This window comes from Triticum aestivum, chromosome 7D (assembly GCF_018294505.1).
Source record: "Triticum aestivum cultivar Chinese Spring chromosome 7D, IWGSC CS RefSeq v2.1, whole genome shotgun sequence".
Lineage (NCBI taxonomy): Eukaryota > Viridiplantae > Streptophyta > Magnoliopsida > Poales > Poaceae > Triticum > Triticum aestivum.
In genome coordinates, this window is record NC_057814.1 from 108227424 (window position 1) to 108240373 (window position 12950).

Sequence of the window (12950 nt, forward strand, 5' to 3'; positions counted from 1 at the left end):
TTCCTTTTTTTCCCAATAGCTTTCATTCCGCAGTATTAGCTAATTCTGCGCAGGATATATACCTGATTACCTATGTAGCGTTTGTAAAAGAGCAGTCATTTATAACGATATTGGGGGCACTAATCTTGTTGTAAGACTGTCTCTTAATATATATATGTTCTTGCTATGCCTGACGATTGAACGCTTTCCTGCTTCACTTCTGCTAACTTCATTCATTTTTTAACAACTGCGCTCCTTAGAGCTGCATATGCACGTTCACAGGTGCACTGTGCGCAAAGGACCCCAGAGGATGCGTGCCCAGGGCACGCCCTGCCACTATATACATATCGTTCCACACTCGGACCACCATATTAGCCCATTTGGTGCCACAGATTTAGCTCTGTGCACTAAAATAGTCAAAGTCCCGCTATTTCCCCGACGACTAGTTTATGCCCTTTTTCCCGTAGGTTTTCAGCTAATAGAGATATGCTGGTTTCTGGTAGTGGTTGTCTTCTTTTTCCTTCGAAATACCCTGTCTCATTATTCCTCACCCTGTCTATTCTTTATCATTTCCTCCTCAAAGCCACATCAAAGAAGGAAGAAAAAACCTTTGAAATGAATTGTTCCCCAGTTGAGCATTTCGATTATTCTCCAGACCTCATTGTATCTATTGCAATTGTAAATTCTCAAAATGGTATTTAACATATTCTTTTGATATGGTGAAAAATTATATTTAAAGTGTATATTATCTATGTTCCATGATGAAAGAAAAATAACTTAGTGGATTTTATTAGAGCACTTCATTTTTTTTGGGAGAAAGTTTATGAAAATCTAATTGTGTGTCTTTTGCGAAAGGAATGCTAAATATATAGATCGTATGTTTCACTTAAAACCTAGTAGATATGAAATTAATTAAGAGTTTTTGAGCTTGGTTCTTAGCAATATGTAATTTACAGGAAGAATAATTCAATATGACGATATATGTATTATTTTGTTATTTGACCTATCTTATACTTCTTTTTGTGGGGATCTCTTATAGTACTTTACACTTAGGGCCTAATTTTAGTTTTTGCACCGGGCCCCAAATATCTCAGGTACGGCCCTCGCTTGCACTGTCGTACTACAAGTGCTACTGCTTCTTCTCATGGTAACCACACCTAAGAGCATCCCCAATAGCAGACGAAGAATTTGGTGACCAAAACTAGTTTTGCGGTGGAGAGAAAGGTTTTTGGTCATCACAAAATTTTGTGCTTTCATATCAGACCAAAAGTTGGTGACTAAAATTTGACAACCACATGAAACATGACGATCTGATGGTGGGGAGGCTGAGACGCAGATTCGACGGGCGGGGAGGAGCTCGGCTAGAACGACGGTGGTAACGGCAGAATCTGGTAGGGAAGTTCGGGGAAGGTGGCATGGTGCTCGGGGATGGCGGCGGGATCTCGGGGACATCGGCAGGGAGCTTGGGGCATGCGGCGAGGGTGGATCTGATGATGTGGAGCGCGGTGGGACGGCTAGAGTTGGGCAGGACAGGGCGGCGGCGGCGACAGTCGTGGGGTCGCAGCAGTAGCCCCCGAGTGGTGTGGTGGCGGCAAGGCTCGGGCGGTCACGGAATAGCGGCGATGGCAGCCATTGACCGAAATTGTCCGACGTGAAGACAGGGTGAGGCGGCGCGACAGTGGTGAAAGTTCACGAGCGACTATTTTGATTTTTGGGTGGCTGCTAGTGGCCACCCAAATATACATCACTTGTAGCAATTTTTTGCTCAGGACAAAAACAATTTGGTCATCATATAGTTATAGACTATAGAGCCATTTTTGGTTGCAGTTGGAGGCGTCCCAAAAAGGAAATAAAGCACTTCTTTTTTTCACTATCGCATTTTTTGTCTACTATTGAAGATGCCCCATGTGTAAGTTGTATGGCTACTAGCCTACCATAGTCTAGCCCTTGCTTGGACTGTGCCGAACCTCTTTATCAACCCTATGGAAATTTGTACCAAACAATATAATAAGTGCAGACTTTAATACACTGGAGAACCAAATTGATGCGGTCTTTATATGGCGAGTACAATGTCATGCAACATGTAAGGTCGTGAGGTTCTGGAGCCACAACAAATAGAGTACAGTTTCATTGCTCTTCCTATATAAATAGGGATAAGGAATGCATACCTTTGTACTTTAGTGGAGCTGACCGACTTGACTCATTTGGCCACCCTTAATTTTGAGTACATGTAGTAGGACTAGGAGTAGGCCTGAGAGGCACCAGAGAATGCAGTGTTTCTAAATCTATAGGTGCAACGACGTCATTTGCTTCTTCGTCTAGAGACAACCATACAAGGTCTCCAATGCTATACCGTTTCACCATCTCAGGGTCAGGAGCTAGCTAGGCCTGTTGTCGCCTTACACTCCTTCAGGGATTGGTGATGATTTTTGGAGTTATATTGGACAAGGACAGTGCTCCCCGTGGTCCTTGTTGTTCTCCCTGACCCCCTCCCTCCTAGACCTTGCACTACTTTGGTACTCGCACCCTGTTATGGTTGTTTGTCATGTTCTGCTTGAAGTTGTCACAGAGTTCCATGTGGTTTGTGTTTACCCTTTTTGGCTTGGTAGTGTTTATTTTCAGGTCCTGGCCGTACGCCCTTGTCTTGTGCGTTAGGGAAACCTTGTGTCCCCTAGGTTCGGCACCGATGCTCTGGCCACAACGACGTCGTCGCCTACAGGAACCACCTGGCCAACGAACTCAGACGAGAGTGTGGCAACATCATGAGTAGTACTCGTCACATGAGGAAACCCCTGGCTAGACTCCCGGGGTGCTGGAGTGAGCGTCAACGCAACGGTCGAATCCACAAGAGATCCCATCTTCAGATGCATCCCTGATAGAGGCGAAATCAGTTCCCACACAACTTATGAAGCTCATGCATGATCTGTAACACCGGTGTTGGAGTCATGATAGAGACCTCGTCCATAGTGGGGAAGGTAGGCAATGTCGACGAAGCCATCGTAGCATTTCTTCGTCATCCGAGAATATAGCATTATTTTCGGTTGCCTCTTAGTAGGACCACGGTTGGGAGACATCCGAGAATGTAGCATTTCTTGGTCATCTTCGTGTCACGGTGTCCTTTGTCTATCCCTCTAGTCTAGAGACAAACCATACAAGTTTCCCAATGGCATGTCATTTCACCTCCTCTGTGTAAATCAAATGCAGTTTCGTTTGAACATTACCTCGCTGGAAGGTTTCCGACTGCCATGCTCCAGAGATATAGAACCCCTTCTTAGATTTCTTTTGTAATGTTACTGCTATGACAGTTCTGTTAATCGAATCTGAAATAAGTTCCCTTTTGCCAATGAAATAAATCATCGATTTTAACAAATCATACTGTTTTGTGATGCACTAGGAAATCATACTTCCCTTCTGTCATCCACAAAATTTATCCCACACAACTGACTCTGACTGGTTGGGCAATCAACTCAGACATGTAATTATTGTGAATGAATCATCATTAACTAGTGGCTACGAAAGAGTGTTAGCTATATTATTTCATCAGATAACTAAGCAACACACGCCAATGTTTCCATGTCAAGAACATACACATGAAGCCATCTCGCATCACACGCCTCCTATGCATTCACTGAGCACAGTGACATTATTCCGCAGCAGCAGAACTAGTTAGTGTGCTTACCTAAAAACTTTGTTTTGTCCCTTTAAGAGTACATTAGCAGTTCTAGAATTGGAAATTTTTAACACTTCAACCGACATGATAACTAACAGCCGAGCTTAGAAGAACATGCAATTTTTCATGATCTTTTTTGCTCAAGGGTTTTTCATCGTGAGTTTTCAGGTCGACGTAGAGCCTTATTCTTGCAGAAAAGTCTGCAGCATTCAGGAACCTCTCCATCAATCGCATTTTTCACCAAACAATATAATACTTGTACTTTAATATCCATTTCAAAAGAGAAGTAGACTTCAATACAACTGAGAATCACTCGCTGAGTCCTATAAAATGGGGAGAAGGAATGCCTGCCTCTGCACTTCAGCAAAGCCGGCCAGAATTGAAGTTCATTTCACCAACATCATTGTTGGGTGCCTGCAGTAGAACTAGACTTGGGAGGCATCAGAGAAGCCAGCGTCTCTGATACTTCAAGAAGTCGACTTCAATAACTGAGAATCACAGCTGTAACCGTTGTCCATGAATCACAGCTCTGCTGGGCCTAGAGCCCTGGACCTCAATGAACATCTGCCAAGATTGACCCAAACAAGCTAGTCCGCGACAGCTTCGACCACAGCCACAGCCTATGTTGCCGGGGCCTTCCACGCCCAAAGATGTGCTCCTGAAATCAGTTGTCTCTCGGGCGTCCTTTCTTCTGGCTACGCCAGTTGTGTACTGGTCATCAGTGAAAGCTGGTGGTCTGAAAACTGACTTCAAGCCGCCCAGGATCTTGCTACTGGGGACGCTGTCGAATCTTACTCAAGGTGGACATTAGCTACTGGGCATATTACACATGCTGGGTTCTAGCAGATTGATCAACATCTTCCTCATGCCCACCAACACCTTCCACAAGGGGACTGAACTAAATAGTAGTAGCATATATGTTAAATTTCACGCACACATTCCTTTGCTTTTTTGTTATTATTCAGAAAAGATGTAACTGCCTTCTGATTATGACTCAGTGGAGCAGTCCATATGCATACAATCAGTAAATAAAAAAATTCACTTCTATTGCTGGCGGTGACACAGTAAATTTTCTGTTGTCCACAATGTATCTGTGTAAAATTAGCTAACATCGTACTAATACTCTGCTCTCCTGCTCTGTGTTACCATCAGCATGCAAAATGGTAGGTGGTAGCAACATACCTTTTTCTTTCTTTCTCAAGTTGCACCTATGGATTTCTACTCACAACAAGGAATATGCTGACATAGACGATTGGTAAAGTTGATCTACAATATTAGGTGTATGGTGTTGGTGGGATCATAGTGATTGTCTAACTATCAGGTTCATGTGATAGTTACATACCAACTTTTCACTATACAAAATTAGCATTATCTACTTATGCCCAAGGAAGCGGATCTTTGACGTTACTCATGTCGCCCATCCGGACAACACATTCATTGCTTATTGTAAGTGAACTATATGTGTTCATCTCCATATTGACCTGCTTCACATTTGTGACTGAACTAATTGTGTTCATATATATTGATGCCCATATATTTGTTCCAATTAGTTCTCAGGTAGAAGGTCAACATGATCCCCGCAAAAAAAAAGGTCAATATGATAGGCGGCAAAAGCTCTTCTTTGTCTCCTGCGATCTTTGCCTGAAGAGGTGCTTGATTATCTTGCGAACAATTACCCGCCAGCAGGTGCTCACAATATCACGTATTATTCAATTATATCAAACAAGTGCTTGTGAACAATTAAAAAAACATGAAAACAAGACAATCATTTATCTAAGTTAATATGGTAACACAGTACCATTTTGCTCTAAGGCTTTTCACCATCAGTTTTCAGATGGACGTGGTGAGCTTTATTCGTGCAGAGAAATCTGCAGCATGCAGACTTGAATACAACTGAGAGTCTAACTAAATATGTGGTCTTATCGAACCATGCATGGCTGCCAGGTTGTGGAATCAGATAAAACAGAGCATATCTCCATTGCTCTTTCTATAAAGAGGGGGAGAAGGAATGCTTGGCTAGCTCTATACTCCAGAGAAGCTAAATGATCTGAAAGTTAATTTCACCAATAAGGTCAATTTTGAGTGCCTTCAGTAGGACTGGGACTGGGAGGCATCCTAGAATGCAGGCCTTCATGATGATCATGTGTCCCGACATCGTTGTTTGTTCATCTTGAGAAAACCGTATTACAAGGCTCCCAATGGCATTCCATTTCACTACCTCTGCGAAATACGTGCAGTTTCGTTCCAGTCCTTCCTCTTAGAAAAATATGGTGAACAAAAATGTGTCATTTCTACTACACACCGACGATGTCCTGGAGCTTGGCGGTGCAGCTCTAGAACTCTGGTCAAACTGGCTGAGAATATAGGACAAATAGTAAGCTGCAGCCCAAATGAATCCTCCCAGTAAACTTGCCATCTCATATAAATTTGAGAGAAGAGTATGCTATGGCATGATATCCAAAATCAATGCAAGTTGATATGAGGTTTCTTTAAAAGTAACATCCAAAGCTTACATTCATTATCTTCCAGCATATGTACTATGAACTGGGAGACATGTAAATATAGCAGCATGTATTCAAATGTTGCAACTGACTGATCATGCCATGACCTTCAAGGAGGTTTCCAGTTGCCAAGCTACAGAGGCAGAGAACTTCTATTATCATCTCAATGCCTTTTTAGCTTTCTTTTCGTCATGTTACTAATACTATGGTTTTGTTCATGAAACAATTCTGTGTTGTTTAGCAGATCAATTATTTTAGAGCTTGAATAGACTGACCAGCTTGTTGGTCAAGTCGTATCTATATATGAAGGGGAACAGGGCGCAATAAAGACAAGAAGAATATTGCCATTTACTTTTATATATACTTTATTTACAGTAATTAGGGTTTATATGTGAGTGGTAGATCCTTTCAAGGTGCCTCGGCATCTTGTGTTCCTGTTGAAGCGCTCACAACTCTGTGCAAAACCGAGCCGCTCTTCTTGTTGAAGGGGGAGCCCCTCATCTTTTGCACCTTCTCTTTTTCTCTGGAGAAGCACCGGAACTGTCATCAGTAGGCTTGAATATTTCTTCCATCACTTTATGCCTCATGCCTTCCCTCTCAGCTGGCACCTTCTTCCTGATGGCAGTCTTTGGCATCTCGGCAGCTGCCTTTCCACCTATAGTTTCCTTCTCAACTTCCATGGGAAATTCCTCATCTTCGCCCTCCATGTCTTCCTCGGAAAACTCAGTCAAGGATGGCATGGCCTTCTCTGACGCGTGTCTTTTGCTTGGTTCGTTCTTTCCTTTCTGCAGTTCTTCTTTGGTCTGAGCTTCCATGGCACTTGGTTCTGGAAGGATAGAAGCAGCAAGACAGTCTCTCAGAGCAGGCGATCCCTCGTCATCATCTCTCACCGGTGCACTTGCCTTCTTGGGTGGTTTCTTGTTTTGTGCTGCTGTCAGAAACGTTGCTGCATGTTCTTCATTGTCACCCACAGACAAATTTGCCTTCTGAGAATTGGCCGTAGCCTTCTCAGGCTGTATCCAGGGTGCTGTTGTAGACGCCTTCGCACCTTCAGAAAAGATATGCTGGTGCTCATATCTTCTTTGCTCCTGTTGAGCTTCAAATTTTGCATCAAGCACATCCAGCTCCTTCTCAAGAATTTCTGGTTCTGTATTAAGCAGGCTTTCAAGTTCGCCCTCTAACTTCTCCTGTTGCGCAATGAGGTCCGGCACATTCTCCGTAAACAAGGCAACGAAAAGATAATGATAATCACTTGCATTAACCCCTGCTGCAGCTTCAGCAAGTCTGTTGTCAGTTATTTCTTCTATGGGTTTTTTCTCTGGGAAAGGAGGATACTCCTTCCGCTTCAGCTCCAGCAATAGCTCTACCCTCTTCCTGTTAATGATAATGATGTCCCTAGAAATATAAGCAAGAATAAACCAAACTTTATTCTTAACCTTCAGCACCTCTTTCCTGATATTTTCCACCATTACAGACTTTCTTCTGGCATAGAATTCGAGCCTCAGTGGGAAGAACTCTTTAAGTACGTCTTCTGGGGTGTCATATTTTCTGATTTTACCATGTGAGTCAAACAAGTACATTGTTGTTCCTATTGTGGTTATTAGTTTGAATTTCTTCTCAAGGCCTTCTTTCTTAGCAACATTCATGTTTTGCTCACTCAGTATAACCTTAAAATACACATCTGCATGACTACATCGCGACCTATATCCCTCTAGAAACGGTGGCTCCTTGTCCTTGTCCATGCCCTTACCCTTTTCCTTCTCCTTATGAGGACACATGGATTTCAGAAAATGTTCGTAATCTACAGTCCAGCAGCGGACGGGAAGCTCAGTAATGTGAAGCTTCCTGCAATCAACTTCCTCTATAACACCAGTGATGGTATATGTCACACCAGTTTCCTTTGATCTTGTCTTCGTCAATGAGCCCTGGAACCCCTTGTACCAAGGGTCCATTGGTATAACAGGCTCTTTATTTAGCATCCTTTTCAGATTAGCAATAATGTCTCTTGGGTTATAGTTTGGGACGTAGCCATTTTTTTTTTCTTTTTCGAAAAGGGGGATCTCCCCGGCCTCTGCATCAAAATGATGCATACGGCCATCTTATTACCAAAATAAAAGGTTCCAACAAGGTTCCAAAGTCTCGGACTGAAGAGTAATAAAAAGACAGCTCACACAGAGCTAAAAGAGGCTAAACACACAGACTAGCCAAGATAAATACGCCACAACCGGCTGGCTAAAGATAGATAGGGAAACTAATTGCCTATCCTATTACATGACCGCCATCCAAACCGGTTGAAGATATCCCGAGCTACCATCTCCCAGCGGATAGATCCAGTAACCAAACACTCCCTGGCCTCCATCGGAGTGAGTAGCGACCATGAACGGATCACGGCCGTAGCTCGGAAAATAACCTGCAAAAAGTGAACACGTGATGTTCTGTTAAAAACCAAATCATTCCTGCAAGTCCAGATAGTCCACAACAAAGCGCAAACTCCAACACGAATATGTCTCGCTAATTCAGGCTCAATCCCAGTGAGCCATGTCCCAAATAACGAAGTGACAGAAATCGGTGGAGTAATATTAAAAGCAATGTGAACCGTCCGCCAAAGTACTCTGGCCAATGGGCAATCAAAAAAGAGATGTTTGATCGTCTCGTCCCGATCACAGAAGCTACACCTCGTAGGTCCTGTCCAATTACGCTTAATCAAATTATCCTTGGTTAAAATAACCTGTTTATGGAGAAACCACATAAACACTTTTATTTTCGAAGGAACTTTGACAGCCCAAACATGCTTGGAGGTAGGAATGGAGCTCGAATTAATTACATCAATATACATTGATTTAACCGTGAATACTCCAGACTTAGTCAGTTTCCAGCGTAATTCATCGAGGAGTTGAGAAAGCTGGACATCCATTAGTCGTCGAACTAAACGAAGCCAATCTTCTCAACGATTGCCCATTAACGACCGTCTGAACTGAATATTAAGGGGGATGGATTGAAACACCGTAGCAACGAACACCTCACGTCGTTGAACTATGCGATATAAAGACGGATATTGAATGGCTAAGGGTGTCTCGCCGAGCCAAGTATCCTCCCAGAAGCGCGTAGTAGCGCCGTTGCCAATAACAACCTTTGTCCTATTAAACAGAGATTGTTTGACTTTCATCAGGCCTTTCCAGAAAGGCGAGTCAGTTGGCCTGACTGTGACCTGGGACAAGGACTTTGTCTGTAGGTACTTGCCGCGAAGGATCTGGGCCCACATGGCATCAGTCTCAAAAAAAAGCTTCCACAGCCACTTGCTAAGAAGGCATCTGTTCTTAACTTCAAGATTCTCAATACCAAGACCCCCTTGGTCTTTCGGTCGACAGATGATATCCCATTTTGCAAGTCTGTATTTTCTTTTGAGATCATCACCTTGCCAAAAGAAACGCGATCGATAAAAGTCCAGTCTTTTCCTAACACCAACTGGGACTTGAAAGAACGATAAGAGAAACATAGACATACTCGTGAGCACCGAATTAATCAGAATTAACCGGCCTCCATATGACATGAGTTTGCCCTTCCAGCAACTCAGTTTCTTCTCAAACCGGTCTTCGATGCATTTCCATTCTCTATTGGTCAGCTTTCTATGGTGGATTGGAATACCTAGATACGAGAAAGGTAAAAACCCCAAGTCGCACCCAAACAATTGCCGATAAGCCTCCTGTTCGTCTTTGGCTCTACCAAAGCAGAACAGCTCGCTCTTATGAAAGTTAATCTTTAACCCGGTCAATTGTTCGAACAGGCATAACACCAGCTTCACATTTCTCGCCTTGGCTAGGTCATGCTCCATAAAGATGATTGTATCATCAGCGTACTGAAGGATGGATACACCTCCATCAACCAGATGAGGTACCAAGCCACCCACTTGACCATTCTCCTTAGCCCTTCCTATCAAGATTGCTAACATATCAACCACAATGTTAAACAAGATAGGGGACATCGGATCTCCTTGTCTTAGGCCTTTATGTGTCTGGAAGTAATGACCGATATCGTCATTCACTTTAATTCCCACACACCCTTTTTGCGTAAATGATTCAACCTGGCGTCGCCAGACTTCATCAAAACCTTTCATTCGCAATGCCTGTTGGAGAAATGGCCATTTAACCTTATCATACGCTTTCTCGAAATCCACCTTAAAAATGACACCATCTAACTTCTTGGAATGGATTTCATGGAGCGTTTCATGAAGGACGACCACCCCTTCAAGGATGTTTCGGTCCGGCATGAAAGCAGTTTGGGAGTGCTGCACCACAGAATGCGCAATCTGTGTGAGCCTATTAGTCCCGACCTTGGTGAATATTTTAAAACTAACATTGAGAAGGCAGATCGGCCTGAACTGCTCAATTCTCACAGCGTCCGTCTTCTTAGGAAGCAGTGTGATAGTTCCAAAATTCAAGTGAAATAATTGAAGCTGTCCAGAGAACAGATCATGAAACATAGGTAACAAATCCCCCTTAAGAATATGCCAGCACTTCTTGTAGAACTCCGCCGGAAATCCATCCGGTCCGGGAGCCTTATTATTTTTCAACTGTGCTATAGCATCAAACACCTCCTCCTCCGAAAACGGGGCAACCAGAATATCATTTTCAGCAGCCGAAAGTTGAGGCACATCCTCAGTTCTGGAGTCATCGAGAGATACACAATTATCCTCCGGAGGTCCAAATAACTGCCTATAATACTCGGTTATAAATGTTTTAAGGTTATCCTGTCCTACAATAGTGCCCTCATCTTGTTCAAGTTGGAATATTCTCTTCTTTCTCTGCTTACCATTAGCAATCAGATGAAAGAATTGAGTATTCGCGTCCCCTTGGACCACTTTGCGAACCTTGGCCCGCAAAGCCCACTTCAATTCTTCTTCGCGGAGAAGTTCTTTCAACCTGTTCTCTGCATCAGTTTTAACCTGGAGCTCAGCAGGCATCAAAATCGTGGATTCGGCCTTAACGTCCAGATTCTGTATAAGAGAGAGGAGCCTGTCCTTTTCAATCTTATATACCCCACTAAGGTGCTTAGCCCAACCTCGTAAGAAGCTTCGCAAACTCCTAATCTTATTTTGCCAACGCTCAACCGCGGTCCTACCGCCTACACCCTTCGCCCATTCACTAGCGATCAGGTCTATGAACCCTTCGCGTTCGAACCAGGCCATCTCAAAAGAAAAGGTGTTTTTGTTTCCCACGTGGTTTGGCTCCCCTGAGTCAACGAACAGGGGTGTGTGATCGGAAAAACCCCGAGAAAGAGCTTGAACCGTCACAAGCGGGAACTTCTGTTCCCACTCCACACTCGCAAGAACGCGATCAAGCTTCTCGTAAGTCGGGTTGGGCAAAGAGTTAGCCCAGGTAAACTTTCTACCAGAAAGCTCTATCTCCCTCAGATCCAAGCTTTCAATAATAGTATTGAACATGAACGACCACCTGCCATCAAAGTTATCATTATTCTTCTCCTCTCTCCTCCTAATGATGTTGAAATCACCCGCAACTAAGATTGGAAGCTGTTCGGACCCACAAATCCGAACAAGATCCGCCGAAAATTCCGGTTTAAGCTCGGGCTGTGCGGCACCATAAACCACCACCAATGCCCAGCTGAAACCATCAGCCTTAGACCTGACTCGAAACTTAACCGCGAAGTCACCCATCACTACACTCCGGACTTCAAGCGAATCGCATCTCACACCCAGCAAGATACCACCCGATCTTCCTCGCGGAGGGAGGCAATGCCAATCAAAATCAACACCACCCGCAAGAGAGGAAAGGAACTGGGGCGCAAAGTTATCTCTACCAGTTTCTGATAGAGCAATAAAATCTAAACGATGCTCCAGAGAAGCCTTAGCAAGAAACCTTCTTTTAGCCAAGTCTTTCAGACCTCTGCTATTCCAAAAGATTCCTTTCATCACTCATCATGAAATTTTTTAGTCGTCCGAATCCTAGCACTCCTACGAACTGCAGAAGCGGGGTAAGTTTCCGTTTCCACTTACGCTTGGGTTTACTAAGTCCTGACTCCCGATCCTCATAACCGGGCTCAGCGGAACAAACAACTGCATTCTCTAAGGGCATATCATCGTCCTCCGACTCATGATTGGATGGTGCTAGATCCACACACATATTATCGAGCACTCTAACCCCTAATGCATTAATCTCATTGTCATTCATGGGTTTAACCGCTGCAATATTACGAATAGTTTCTAAGGCACGCTCCGCCTCCAAATCTAACAAATCATTCACCGACATGGAAATCTCACTATCTGTAGCCCCAAGTGAAAATCCTAATTGGTTTGCATTATTTATAATTTCCTCAGGAGAAAAATGCAATAAAGAATTAGATATGTTGACGGACATACCAGTAGAGATCGCAGCATCATGAAGCTTGGCCGCCCTCATAGCGCACCTCTGTTGCATGTCATCAACCTCCGGAAGCTCCTGAATGCGGGCACTCATCCGCCTCCCCGCCGAGGCCGGGTCCGGGATCCCACCAAAAGCAACAACCTCTTCCCTAGTAACCCCTCGCGCTGAAACCCGCGAAGGGTCAACTAAGGAAACCAAAGGAGGCGCTTGCGGGCTCCCATGCCCCTCGGACAGGTGCCCCAAGCCGAGACCCCTAACAACGGGTACGCTGGGAGGAGGCTCGGACCTCCTGACCGCCGTCGAGGAAGGAGGAGTCAGGGCCGCCTGCCCCACACCCCCCTCCCCCAACGCCACCAGAGGCGCGGGCGCCGCCACAGGCGAAGGAGATGCGGTCCTCCTGACCGCCGGCGAGGAAGGAGTCAG

General features: G+C 44.3%; 1 pseudogene; it reads right to left on the bottom strand.

The window, feature by feature from the left end:
* Positions 1–6647: 6647 nt before the first annotated feature.
* LOC123170236 (DNA topoisomerase 2-like) overlaps positions 6648–12950 on the bottom strand; it is an 11770-nt pseudogene continuing 5467 nt past the window's right edge.